Source organism: Pecten maximus, chromosome 4 (assembly GCF_902652985.1).
Source record: "Pecten maximus chromosome 4, xPecMax1.1, whole genome shotgun sequence".
NCBI lineage: Eukaryota > Metazoa > Mollusca > Bivalvia > Pectinida > Pectinidae > Pecten > Pecten maximus.
Genome location: NC_047018.1, coordinates 43,072,776 through 43,085,734, shown reverse-complemented (window position 1 = coordinate 43,085,734; position 12,959 = coordinate 43,072,776). Strand labels below are relative to the sequence as shown.

Genomic DNA, 12,959 nt, shown 5'->3' with positions numbered 1-12,959 from the left:
CAATGTTTCGATGTTTATTTTAATGAAATATTAGGAGACCAAAACAAATTCCGTACACTAATGTATGTCCTGGTAAAAAAAACCTTTATAAAAAATTCAGGAATTTCCGCCTACGCGGAATGTTTATTACAAATGCACACATTACTGTTAAATACATGCATTAAGACATATTCAATATTGAGGAAGGAAGCTATTAAACATTGTATACATAATTTTGTCGGGGATCATTAATTAATTTCGCTTCACAAATATTTATACAATCAAGTGTTCTGTGTATATCATTAAATATTCCTCACGCATCTTTCTATAATAGGATACAGATAATTGAATCATAACAACTAAAATAAACGCCTACCTAGCGATTTCTTAAACGTGTGTGGTTAAAAGCTTCTCGAAGATGAAAGGAGACAGGGATACCCATGTTACATTTCTTTGGGCTATAAACCGTGTAAAATGTGTAAAATGCCAGCAATTCATATTTTATTGTCATTTGAAAATTCCAAATATATTTTTATTATTGTGACGTCACAGTAATACATATATGTTGTTATTGGTATGACACACGTGTATACATCAACATACAGATGCGTCAGATACATGTGAAAACGATCTAATGTATATACCAACTATGTCACAATCACTAACCACTACAATGTCGAGTGAAACTGAAGTGATAGCTCGTTGTTTTATGTTCTTGGTAGACCGACACCTCCAGTGATGGACATGACGAACACATAACAACAATGTTCTAATTGCCGAGTTTATGATTGTCTAAATTGCAGTAGCTCGGTGCTTCATGAGTGTAATGCCACAAGATATTACTACTCCTGAACAGACTCTTAACAAAACTCTCGACGCCGCAAGAGGGCGCAATATGTTCTTTGGCAGATGGTTAAAGAATATGGCGACCGGCCTGGAAATAAAGGTATAGGATTGATAATAAAATATGATTTACGTCTATAAAAGTACAAGGTTTGACAAGTCAGGAGCAGAACAGATTATTATTTCGTTATCTGATATGAAAAAAAAATAGGTCAACAGGGTGCTATAAAACGGAAATAGTACATTATATATCTTTCCACTTTGTAGCCTACCTAGATTGTATGACAATTTGGTATGATTTCATTATGAAAACCGTGTGTATTTAATCGTTTTCGAAATAAAAAAAAATGACCTTTAACCTCAAACGGGGTGAGATTCACCAACGGGGCTATGTGTCAAACATCATCTTAGAATTAAGAATTAAAAAACACCAACATTTCATGGTATGTATGAACGCATTTGATGTTAAAAATATGTTTACTTATGATTCTAATAATGAACGATGCTAATGGACGAACAGGTGGACATTTGTGCGATATTGAGCTTCAATCATATCAGGGGCCACTTTCATCAATATTCCTTAACTTAAGTAAAATCCTCATCTTAAAAGTTTCCATAGGAAAGAATTATAGATCATAAAGAAGGTTCCTAAATTAAGTTTTTTACTTAAATTCTGTAATACTTTCCTAAGGAATTTTCTAAAATTAAGAAACGTTGGTGAAAGCGGGGCCAGTTTGTACAAAATACATACAAATGAATTTGATATCTTACACGAAATTCGAAATGAATTCAATATATCCGAAAAATAAAATATCCAACTACATCTTTCATTTGTTTGAATACTTTCCGAAAATAATCAAACATTCAGATTTTCCATAAATCCTATATATCAGATATTTTAGCCACTTTAAGGTGACTTCTGGAAGAGAGGATAGCTTATGCTGTCACCCTGGCGTCAGCATTGGTTTCTAAATGTTAAGATTTTGAACGCAAGTATTAACATTTTGGACGCAAGTATTGAAAGGCATAAGTAAACTCCTTTATATTTGTACTAGGGTTCTAATATGTGGTTTGAGGGTTGCTGTAGGGGTTAAATATTATTTACCGGAGTCGAACATGTTTCATAATAATGATTATTTTAATGCTTAATCACTATAATGTAAAATCCTATCTAAACTATAATTATTTTACCTTTAAATAGTTGCGATTTGTTTTGTTAAAAAAATCTGTATATTGCAATAAAGAATCTAGTTGTCGAACTCATCCCACAATGCTAGTGTGAGGTATAGTAATGAACATAGCGAGGCGGGCTTTGTACTGATGACAGTACTGTTGTTTGTTAACCTGTCAGAATATCTCAAATCATTAAATCATTACATAAAACAAGATAGTGATCTCGTAGAATAGTCACGGGTTATTAAAATACCTCATTTATAAGATACCATAACTTTTAAATCATAAATCATCATTTGTGTTAAATCACGCGTCACTTTCCTTTCGTTCGTTTAACGAGGAGAACCCATTGAATCATAGGGATTTTTTTTTTTCAAAACTATATGGCATGACATATTCAATATGGAATTATATCGCATATATGGTCTATCTACCATATTAATGTCTTATGTTAGATATATGTTAATTTAAGAAGGAACACGTGCAGGAACGGGTAAAAAAATGTCTGCTGTAACACAATGCCTGTTGAAAGAGTCGACTAAAAGTGGGCTCCCTGAAGCCTTAGGGATTTTCTTCCGTAACCTTTGTTTAAGGGGACAATGGCCATAATAAGATAAAACTTCTACCCCTATTGCAAAAACAAACGAGTTATTCTTGAACGGGGTTTTTAAATGGATTAATGATCTTAAATATTTCCTTTGTTTATTCACGAATCTACCTTTCTGTGTTTTGTTTTCTTACTCAAGGTGTCCCCTTGACACCTGTCCTCTTATGACACTGTCTGTTGTGAGGACGTTAATCCTCTTAAAACAAAACAAACATTTAAGGAGGAATGTACACTTAGATAGATAATGCACTAAAGGCACCGATGGGAGGTAACAAGAAGCGTGTAGCCATCCCAATGAATTACAAGTTTTTAAAAAAACACTCCCAGATAACCCGTGATACTGGAAACATGCTTAATGTAGACATGTGTTTCATTCTTTGTAATTGTAAATTGAATGTTTGATTAATGTATGTATGAGTTTGATTGAAAACAAAGATATATCGATCAAAGTGGTTCCTTCAATAGTTAATGCTAATTTTGATACATCGTTTTATGTTACAGAGTGGTTTATGATGAGAAGTTTTTGTTTTTTCTTTTGTTTGTTTGGTGTGGGTTTTTTTTTTTTTTGCGGGGGGGGGGGGGGGGGGGGGGGGGTTAACGTGAGGACAGTTATCAAAGAAATACCTATAATAAGAAAACAAAGCACAGCGTAGTGAGGCAAGAAAGTCACGATTTCAGATCCCAAGTGTTGCCATTGGGGCACAATAAATATTACAGTCTCTTCAATATCCCCTAGATAGTAGAAAAAATCCCTGATTCTTCAGGGGGCCAACTTTTAGTCGCCGTAACCACCAACAAGCAATGGGATACAGCGGGCCTTATTCTGGGGTTCTCTAATGTCACTTGATCAAAGGACATAGGGTACCACCCCGACCCTGCCCCGGGTGTGTGTGTGGGGGGGGGGGGGGGGGGGGGGGGGGGGGGGGGGGGGGGGGGGCGGGGGGCATAATGAGCTTCTTACGACATGCAGTGAGATACAGTAGGCAAATTATATCCTCGGATTTTATGATGAGAGTACCCTCTGGTTGGTGGCATTTTTCTGCCATCGTGTTATTTTAGGTCGCGTAACGGTTACACGACATGGCAGAAATATGCCACCATAGACACCATAGCTTAAAATATATTCAAATTAATCTTTTTACATGTAATTCAATCTAAGATACTCAATACCTGTAAAAAAACCGTTAAACAAATTATAATACCGCTTTATTAAATAACCAATCAAATGCGACGTTACAAAACGGCAATGTCATTCTTTATATTACGTATTGTAAGCCAATGAAAATGCTTGTTACTGGCAATCTTAAATTGCCTTCCCATCTATAGTTTGACATATTCCTATCTCCATTGCCAGTTTACTGACTTTCCATCTGGATTTCAACAGTTTTGCATCCTACATCCTAGGATCCCTGACAACTGACGAAACAGCTGTGTATTGAAGTTTATTTCATTATTCATCAAATTGTGTACCTATTACTAAATCCATATGGCTCTTGTTTGTCCTTTTACAGTACAATTAGCCCAAAGTACTGCACCATGCATGTAGTATTAGAAACGGTTTTGGAGATTGTACTATCACCTGGTATCTCGACCCCAGTGTTAAACAAGATAATCAGCAATATCTCGAATTTTTCTTCAAATATAATGCAATCCCCGACTTAATCCTTAAACCCCCTCCATAGACTTGCATTTAATGTTTACACAACAACAGGCGGTGAGAATTAAGCTATCATAATACTCGCGAATCTAGCTAAGACCTAACCCACTCTCCCAGGTCTATCAGCTATATTTCATGTATATGCATTATTCACACAATAGACGGTTGCAAGTACATTCTGTAGATAACGAGATAATGTAATGGTTAGAGTGCATGTTTGTTTTTTCAAAGCAAATACCAGTTGCTCTAAGAATTCTCCTTGGCGTATACCTTGGTTCCTGGATTATATTCTGTATCATAGAGATTAAGTTTTGAAGTTATTCATACACTAAACTTTCAACAATTGTTGAGTAAATTTTCTTTAAGTCAAAAAATTATGTTTAGCTACATTTGAAAGAGTTGAATTCGTTATTATGTACATTATAGCAGAATTTACCACAAGTGTAATCCGGTAACCTTCATTATAAACAAAATAGTGATCATAAATCCATGAGTTCAGGAAACGAAAGTAGAATATGAACAATTATAGATGTATACGGAAACCGAGGAGGATTCAAGAAATGTAAAACCATGTGTTCTGGCAGGGTAAGCGTCTTCAGTTTCCTTGACGACACAAGTCAAGTAAAACTAGTAAAACATCCCAGTGATCTCGCACTCTCAAGTTGGGACACGGTGATGCGATAGTAGGCCATTCGCTGAATAGCATTGATTAGCAGACTTAGTACTCAGTATGGGAAGGGCACAGATACACGCTCTTTGAGCCTCGGTGGATTTATATAAACCATCTTTTATTGCAAGTGTTGGACTGTAAATGCCAGGAGCAGGGGATTCGTCTTCATACAAAACTTATGTTTACGCCATAACTATTCTAAAAAAAGTTAATCGTGGATTTTTTTCCCCACTATAAATTAGTTACAACTTGAAGAGAAAATGTACCTGCATAAACATCCTATAAAACCAGACCATTTCGTCTCAAAGTTTTTGCGATATAAATCACTAACAACACGGCAGTAGACATATACTTAAGCTGTTTGTATCCTTGACCGACCTCGGTTTTCTAGGACAAATATTTGCAGATATCGCCAATAGTTAGGAGAAACATTTTGCTTAGTCATATACCTTGTTAAGTGCTACTGCATCTAAATGTATACTACTTTACTTATGAGTGTCATATCAAAGCCAGCATCTGTAGTCAGAAGTAATTCAAGTCTACCTTATGTAAATGCAAAAACCAGAACTGGAAACCAAACTACCGCATTTCGAAAGCGGTCACACGAAAATAAAATTTCTTCAAGGTTTCTCTTAACACGATCATGCAAACAAAAACTAAGGTCGGCAATCATCCAAATTTCATGCATTTGTGCTTTTTATGTAATGGTGTCATTGGTGTTTGACAAAAGTGGCGTGATTCGTACAATGCACATTATGCACAACATGCCAAGTGTGCTTCAGACATAACAAAGGAATACCCCCTGCTGGTAGGCCTTGAATATTGCATGTGCTGTTCAAATTAGATGATAGGTAAAAGGGAAGTAAATTTGAGATGATATATATATGACTTCGTTAGAACTAATGTTCTACTCCCCAATGTCTCCCTTGACATTGCCTTACTTATCTGTAAGCTGAGCTGAGCGGAGTTGTGCGTATATCCTTCAAGGTTACCTAATTGTATGTATTCTGTCCCCAAGCTGATATGCTGATATCATCAGAAATGGTACTTGCAACTTCCTGTTTGACTCTCAGCACTGGAGGAGATGGATACAGAAATATATAACTGATGCCAATATGTCTGGGAGGATATCATGTCCCCGCGACAGTTCAATGATCTAGCGCTAGAAAGCAGCCTTTAAGTTCATCCTATTGAATTAGGCATCGTCTTTAAATTTGTTTGTTTGCTTGCTTGTTTGTTTGCTAGGTTTATCGCCCCAAGAACAGTCAATGCCATTTTGAGGCGGGGTCTCCTTGTAGTAGTTGGTGACTACCTCACTAAATACTTTACGAAGGCCCGTCGCATGTCATCCAGATCAATAAGGGTAAAGTGTCTTGCCCAAGGACACAACTACGACACCACAGTCCCTGTCTTTGAAATAAGCTGAATCTGTTAGAATGACATGAAAGAGTTACCCCCACAGCAAATGTCATTAAAACGCTCAGACAGTTGATTTAATCGCTGTTTGATGATCACTGAAACACTTTCCTGTTTTATGTTTTCACATTACGTTTAAATCATAACTAAATCACTCTTAGATCAAAAGGAACTAATTTTTTTCATACGTCGTATGAGTAATAGGCAATAATCAGTTTTAGATGAAAAATCACTCAGCGTTTTCCAACTTCATGTACACTTGTAAAACCGATTTGGCAGTGCTCTTCCTGATAAAAAGCCTCCTGTAATGAATTACGTTAATTTGAAATGACGACATGCTAAAGTAGCATGCAACCTGTATACCCACTGGCTTATAAATCTTAAGGTTGCGTGCATACTTTCAGTAAATGCGGAACAGAGATACATTTATCAAAACTTTAAGCATATTTCCGTAGTGAATTAAATGGCTTGGATGACATTTTGCCACAAGAACTCGCAGGAAACGTCCTAAGATCTTAATGCGTCTCTCAGCAAGTTTATCTTTTGACTTTTTCCCCCACATAGTTAGTATTTAGACTACGTACAAAAACATAACTAACCTTACATATATCATTAACATTCTTCCGACACGTCATCAAACCTTTAAAAACACAGATGATGTGAATCGCAAACGCTAATCTTTCAACGTGGAACAATTAGCCATGCACCATGCCAAGATGTGATAATTGAGACATGTACTGTGTACATATATCATTGGCTGCCGTTGTAGATACTGGTACTGCCGAGAGATAATCAGTCTCCCGGCCCGATATTGTCACTGGACATGTAATGGACAGACATGTTTCCAAATGCCAAAGAAGATGGCTTCGTCAGCACGTGTTTATAATGTTTCCATAGTAGCTATTTTTAGACCACAAATGTTAAGTGCATTTAGTTCATGAAATTCAGAGGGACCAAGACTTACACACCGGGTTATCGGGATTTCTCTATTTGACCTTCCCTTTAAATATTGTCATATTGACTCCACCACCACCCCACCCCCACCCCCAAGTTATTAATGCAGCGAATAACCCCAGATATAACCCGGTAAATAACCTAGTAAATATATCATTAAATGCCTAGGTAGTTATCCCAGTATAAAACCTAGTATAGAATAACGTGAATGACTTATAAAATCACTTAAATGCAATAAAAACCATCTAAACTATCTACAATGGCGCTCATCTGTCATTCACGTGCATACGCGTTCTACAGCGCGTGCAAGATAGCAGATGTTGCTATCAGATAGGCAAGACAGTATATATGTAAAAAAAAAAAAACATTATCGGGCACGGCTTCCTGAAAAAGTGAACAACACTATCTATCTATTTCAGAAGTAGCAGATGAAGCCTTGTGTAATTATCGATACGTCTTGTAATAGTAAATTGATTACTTTGGAATATAGGTAAATGTATGCAAAGGAATCAGACAAAATGATATTGACATAGTGATAAATTTTAGAAAACCTGTATCAATTTATCATGCTGCCAAGTCTTTAAACAAGTAAGAAAATGGGAAATGTGTTTTACTTCATCCCCTTAACTCAAAGTAAAGAGACTTCGGTAACGGAACTCTAAGGTTTTCTCCCGTCATTTTGCATTACCTTGGATGGGCTGCTTTGCCGTGGCAAGACAATGGTTTACCTTGTCTGAACATTTCAAATGAAGTAGGCAATGGTCAGTGATTAATAAACGTAATGCGAACTATTACGTTGACTTGATTTGACCCTTTAATAGCCTCGTATGACCTTATTTGATCTTTTGTGACCTTGTACGATCCTATTTGACCTTTGTGTGACCTTGTATGATCTTATTTGACATTTTTGTGACCTTGTGTGATCCTATTTGACCTTTGTGTGACCTGGTATGGTCCTTTTTGACCTTTGTGTGACCTTGTATGATATCATTTGACCTTCGTATGACCTTGTATGATCCTATTTTTCCTTTGTGTGACCTTGTATGATCACATTTGACCTTTGTGTGACCTTGTATGATCTCATTTGACCTTTTTGTGACCTTATATGGTCCTATTTTACCTTTGTATGACCTTGTATGATCTCATTTGACCTTTGTGTGACCTTGTATGATCCTATTTGAACTGTGTGACCTTGTATGATCCTATTTAACCTTTGTGTGACCTTGTATGATAACAGTTGACGTTTGTGTGACCATGTATTTGCCAGTTTGAACCATCTGACCTAATTTGATACTGTTTGGCCTCTATTGACCCTGTTTATGCATGATCGCATTTGACATTTTTTGACCTATTATGACCTTGTTTGACATTTTTGTAACCCTGTGAGATCAAGTTTGACATCAGCGTGACCATGTATAGTCCGGCCTTGTTTGACATTTTTGTGGTTCTGCGTTTTTCATTTTTTTGTGTTATAGCCCATAACTTCCAAACACTGTATTATTATGTAGATTTCAGTTTTGCCTAGTGTGTATAAATAGTTATCTACATACATATTCGAACGCTAAAACAAAAACAATTCGTACGTAATCTGATAATCGGAGTGACATTTAGCAATAACCTGCCATTCCGTTTGACGCCCGACGTTAGAAATGCTTACGAGGTGCCATTATACGCGTCACCTCCCGCGCATGACCCCATCCATCCTAATACAAGAGTCGTGCCTGACGGACTTTGCCATTACATTCGGGTGTCAGTAGGCCTTAGACTAATGTAAACACTCAAGCTAAACATGTCGGTAGCCAAACTGTATCAATAGTGCACCGCGCACGTGCTGATACAGACAAATGAAAGGATATTTAATAATTTCTAGATGACTCAAAGGATATTTTTCGAATCTTGAAGATGATTTGATAAGAACAGAGTGTTCTTTTAAGATAATCGAAATACGGAGTTCATAGTCACTGTCTTGAGTAAAGGAAAACAACAAAAGCAAAACAAACAAAAACAAACAAACAAAAAACAATACAATTGAAAATATTTCGAAGATGGATAACCTTTTTACAAATGTATATAACATTTTTGAATGAATCAAAGGTTTCTGAAATCTAATATCAACATATCCACAAAGGGATTTACAACAATATTAACAGAAATGGTTACAGAGAATACTTCCTGCCAAATGGCTTACCCGAGTTTCCTCTGATCCAATTAGGCCTAGCACACCGGTGTGGGTCCAGATCAAGTTTTATCAATGTTTCTTAACTTAAGGAAATCCATTCCTTTGAATCTCTCCATGTGAAAGTATGATTGGAATCTAAGGGAAAATCTTAGTTAATTAAATTTCCTTAAATTCTGCAATGTTTTTCTATGGAATTTTTTAAGGGGAGGAATTTTTCAAGGAATGTTGATGAAATTGTTGCAATAACTCATGTATCTGTATTTATAATGCCATAGCGTATTAAATTGGTCAGCACCTCGAATTTGACGATACTTTAAAGATAGCTTTAATGCTGTAACATCTACCTGCCAAAATGTCTAAAGTAGAGTGAAGGGACCATAAGCAAATCGTACCGGAGTAAACATGACGTCCACTCATAAAATGTAGATAAACAATAATTCAACATGACATATGCTTCTTTTCCCGGTAAGTATATGACCCTGGTTGCTGAGAATATTGGCATTGTTCCGGTTCATTTAACGCAGAGAAACCATCGGATTTGTACTCTTGTGCTCAGTAGCCTAAACAAGCCAGCTTTACATCTTCACGAAATATGAAAACTTGAATAACGTGGAAGCTAAAGATATCGCTTCTGGAAATAACTCATGTCTTGGGAATATTTTTTTTTATTTATTTATTAGTACACAGTGTGGAGTCTAGGTCAATCTTAAATGTGTTTCCTATCGGGAGGATGGAGTTTCCACAGTGGTGTTCGCCATAGAGTCAGAATATATTCAACCTTGTATAGGGATTGTTCACAATTCACACAAGAGTTTCGTCCTTCTAGGGACTGTCAGGGACGCTGGGTGTGGAAATCCCGACAGGACGTCGGGAAATGGCTGAGACAAATTCATAGCATGGAAGTTGCGTTATCCCCTTTGATTTTACTGCTGGATAAAAAATCGAAGACGTGAGCGGTCGTTATCTGGAGAGATCTACATTATGTACGAAATAATACCATACTCATATAATGTATTAGTTTTCAGTGTTTTATAAATTAGCTGAATACTTTATATATGTCTTTATATTTTCTAACGAGTTTCGCAGTGGAGTGTATCCGTGAAATCGACGCCACAGCGCATATTTATCAATTGTGGATCTTTAAGTCGGTTAATATCGTGTTATACATATGTGCTAACCTGGTAGAATATAAAATATTGACCTCCTGAAGTTGTGTATTGGATATGTTACTCGTTTGAAAAATGGCGGAAGTGCATTATACTTATCATGATTACAGGAAATTTATATTGTGGCATCGTGGCGTCACAAGGGTTAGGACGTCACGAACACAATATTAACTCGGTGTTTCTAAAAATAAAGACATTAGGTAAATATTTCAAAGTATTAACCTCCCTGTGAACATGATTTGGCCAATGGGAACTGAGGAAGATCGCATCATATATTATATTTAAGTCTATACAAATACAAGTTTGTCGTTTGCCCAATTAGTGTGTTTACGATAATTCTTCAATGGCGACTAGTACAGACTAGCCTTTCTTTGAAGAGCTATGAACTGCGGTAACGATTACAGATTCGTAGATTCAGGATTTTTTGTTTTAGAGACATCGAGTTGCTAGTGTGAAAAGTGCACGCGAGGCATATTAGCATGACTGTGAGCAGACAGGAAGGCGGTAACGGTACGGCCCTGTCATTATTATATAGTTTATAGGGCTTACAACGTGCCCCTGGAATGCACGGTCTCCAGCGGTAGGCGCAAGCCGTAGAGGACAGCATTTACCAAAACCGCAAAACACACTGACTGATTTTTTTTTTAAATATAGACATATCTTTGGATGATAAAAGAAACCCACAAGCCATGATATAGCAGGATATTTTTTAGTAGAACATTATTAAAAGTAGGTCTCTGACAGATACTGTACAAACAAGTACCACGTGTGTTATATAGAGAGGATCAGAAAACTCGCGACAAAAACACAGACAATTTGATGGCACAGGTTTTAAATATGATTCTACAAAGATGTTGAGGTTTTTTTAGTATGGCAGTCGAATATTATAGTATTTGCCACTGAACGCTGAAATTTAACATTATAAGATGTGTATTACATGAGCTTACAACGCAAAATTCAGTCAAATTTGAAATTGATCTTATTGCGATAAGTTTGACAGCGAAAAATGCATTTCTATATTGTGTAGCGAAGTGTCGGAATGATTCAAAATAAGTCGGTGGCTTTCAAATAACAGTAGTTCCCGTGACCGATGTGTATATACTAGACGCAACATTGGTTGACCTTGGTATGAAATAACAATAACACACGATTTTTATGTGAAGTTCGGGAAAACCGTTAAACAGTGAAAAAAAATAAAAATAAAAAACCACTGATAAAATCTGAAATTGAAAATATAGAATTCTTAGTCTTTTTGTAGTACGTGTGCAATAGACACCGCGGCGCGTGTCTGACGAGGCGAAATATATTCGGACGATACAATTGTATTTGAAATCTACAACATGAAGAACATTGACAGTTGAGATGTAATACCAAGGAGAGAAATGTATACAAAGTGTATTTCAGCACACGTGTTTGGTGTTCAGGGTTAAACGAAATAACAAACTGTTTACCCCTGTTTCTTGTTTTCCGTAATTAAACATGACATATTCTTGACGGATACACAAGCAAAACTATGGACGCTTTGTAATCATGTAAACCATAATGATATTTCACCCAATCGTTTGGAAACTTAACACCCGCGAGTTTTAACATGCTAAAACAATTTGCTTTACTGTATTTCAAAAGCATGGTCAGAAATCTTATATTAATATGATGTTATTGACAGAAATTGAAAAGTATCATTGTTTAAGTTTTTGAATACAAATTGAATGCATTTAGAAATCTTATCAAGTTTGCTGAAAGTTACCGAGCTAAAAAACACATTGATAGCCGACATTCTGTGAGAAAAACAAAAAAAACGAAACACAAAATGAAGGAATAGAAATACACAAATCTTACTATATGTATGTTTTACTTACCAGTTCCAAAGACAGCCTGAAGGATAAAAACCATTATAACTCCCAAAAACAGAAAAAAAAAATCACAAACAGAATTTTCCTGAAACTTCAAGATAATCCACGGTAAAATCAGTCGGACACTAAAATTAGTTAATCCACGATCGGTATAAACTCCATTAGGCCTACCACGGGGAGTTTGGGAGGAGACCGGAGAGAGGGATATCAACTATCACACGACTACACATGTTTCCCTCCGACGTCCTAGCCGATACATTATAACTGTGGCGGTTTCGTTATCCCTCAGACATTTCATACATACAGAACGAGAAAAAAATCTCGGCTCTCAATCGGCTGATACCTAGCTCGTGGCAGCCTGGCGGATTTTTACAAGGAGTCGGTAAATTATTAATTATTATATAATTAGGTGATAGGCGTAACTAGAGCTTTTGAGTAATTCTTATGTAATTTTTGGTCGCC

At 36.4% G+C, this 12,959-nt stretch overlaps 1 protein-coding gene across 1 annotated transcript in view; it reads right to left on the bottom strand.

Annotated features, from left to right (window-relative positions):
* The window catches only part of LOC117326156 (collagen alpha-1(IX) chain-like), a 153,870-nt gene extending 141,136 nt beyond the window's left edge, over positions 1-12,734 (bottom strand). The window contains exon 1 of the mRNA XM_033882791.1: positions 12,504-12,734. The gene's annotated coding sequence lies outside the window, so the exon portion shown is untranslated. The remainder of the gene's footprint in view (positions 1-12,503) is intronic.
* Between the last annotated feature and the right edge of the window lie 225 nt (positions 12,735-12,959).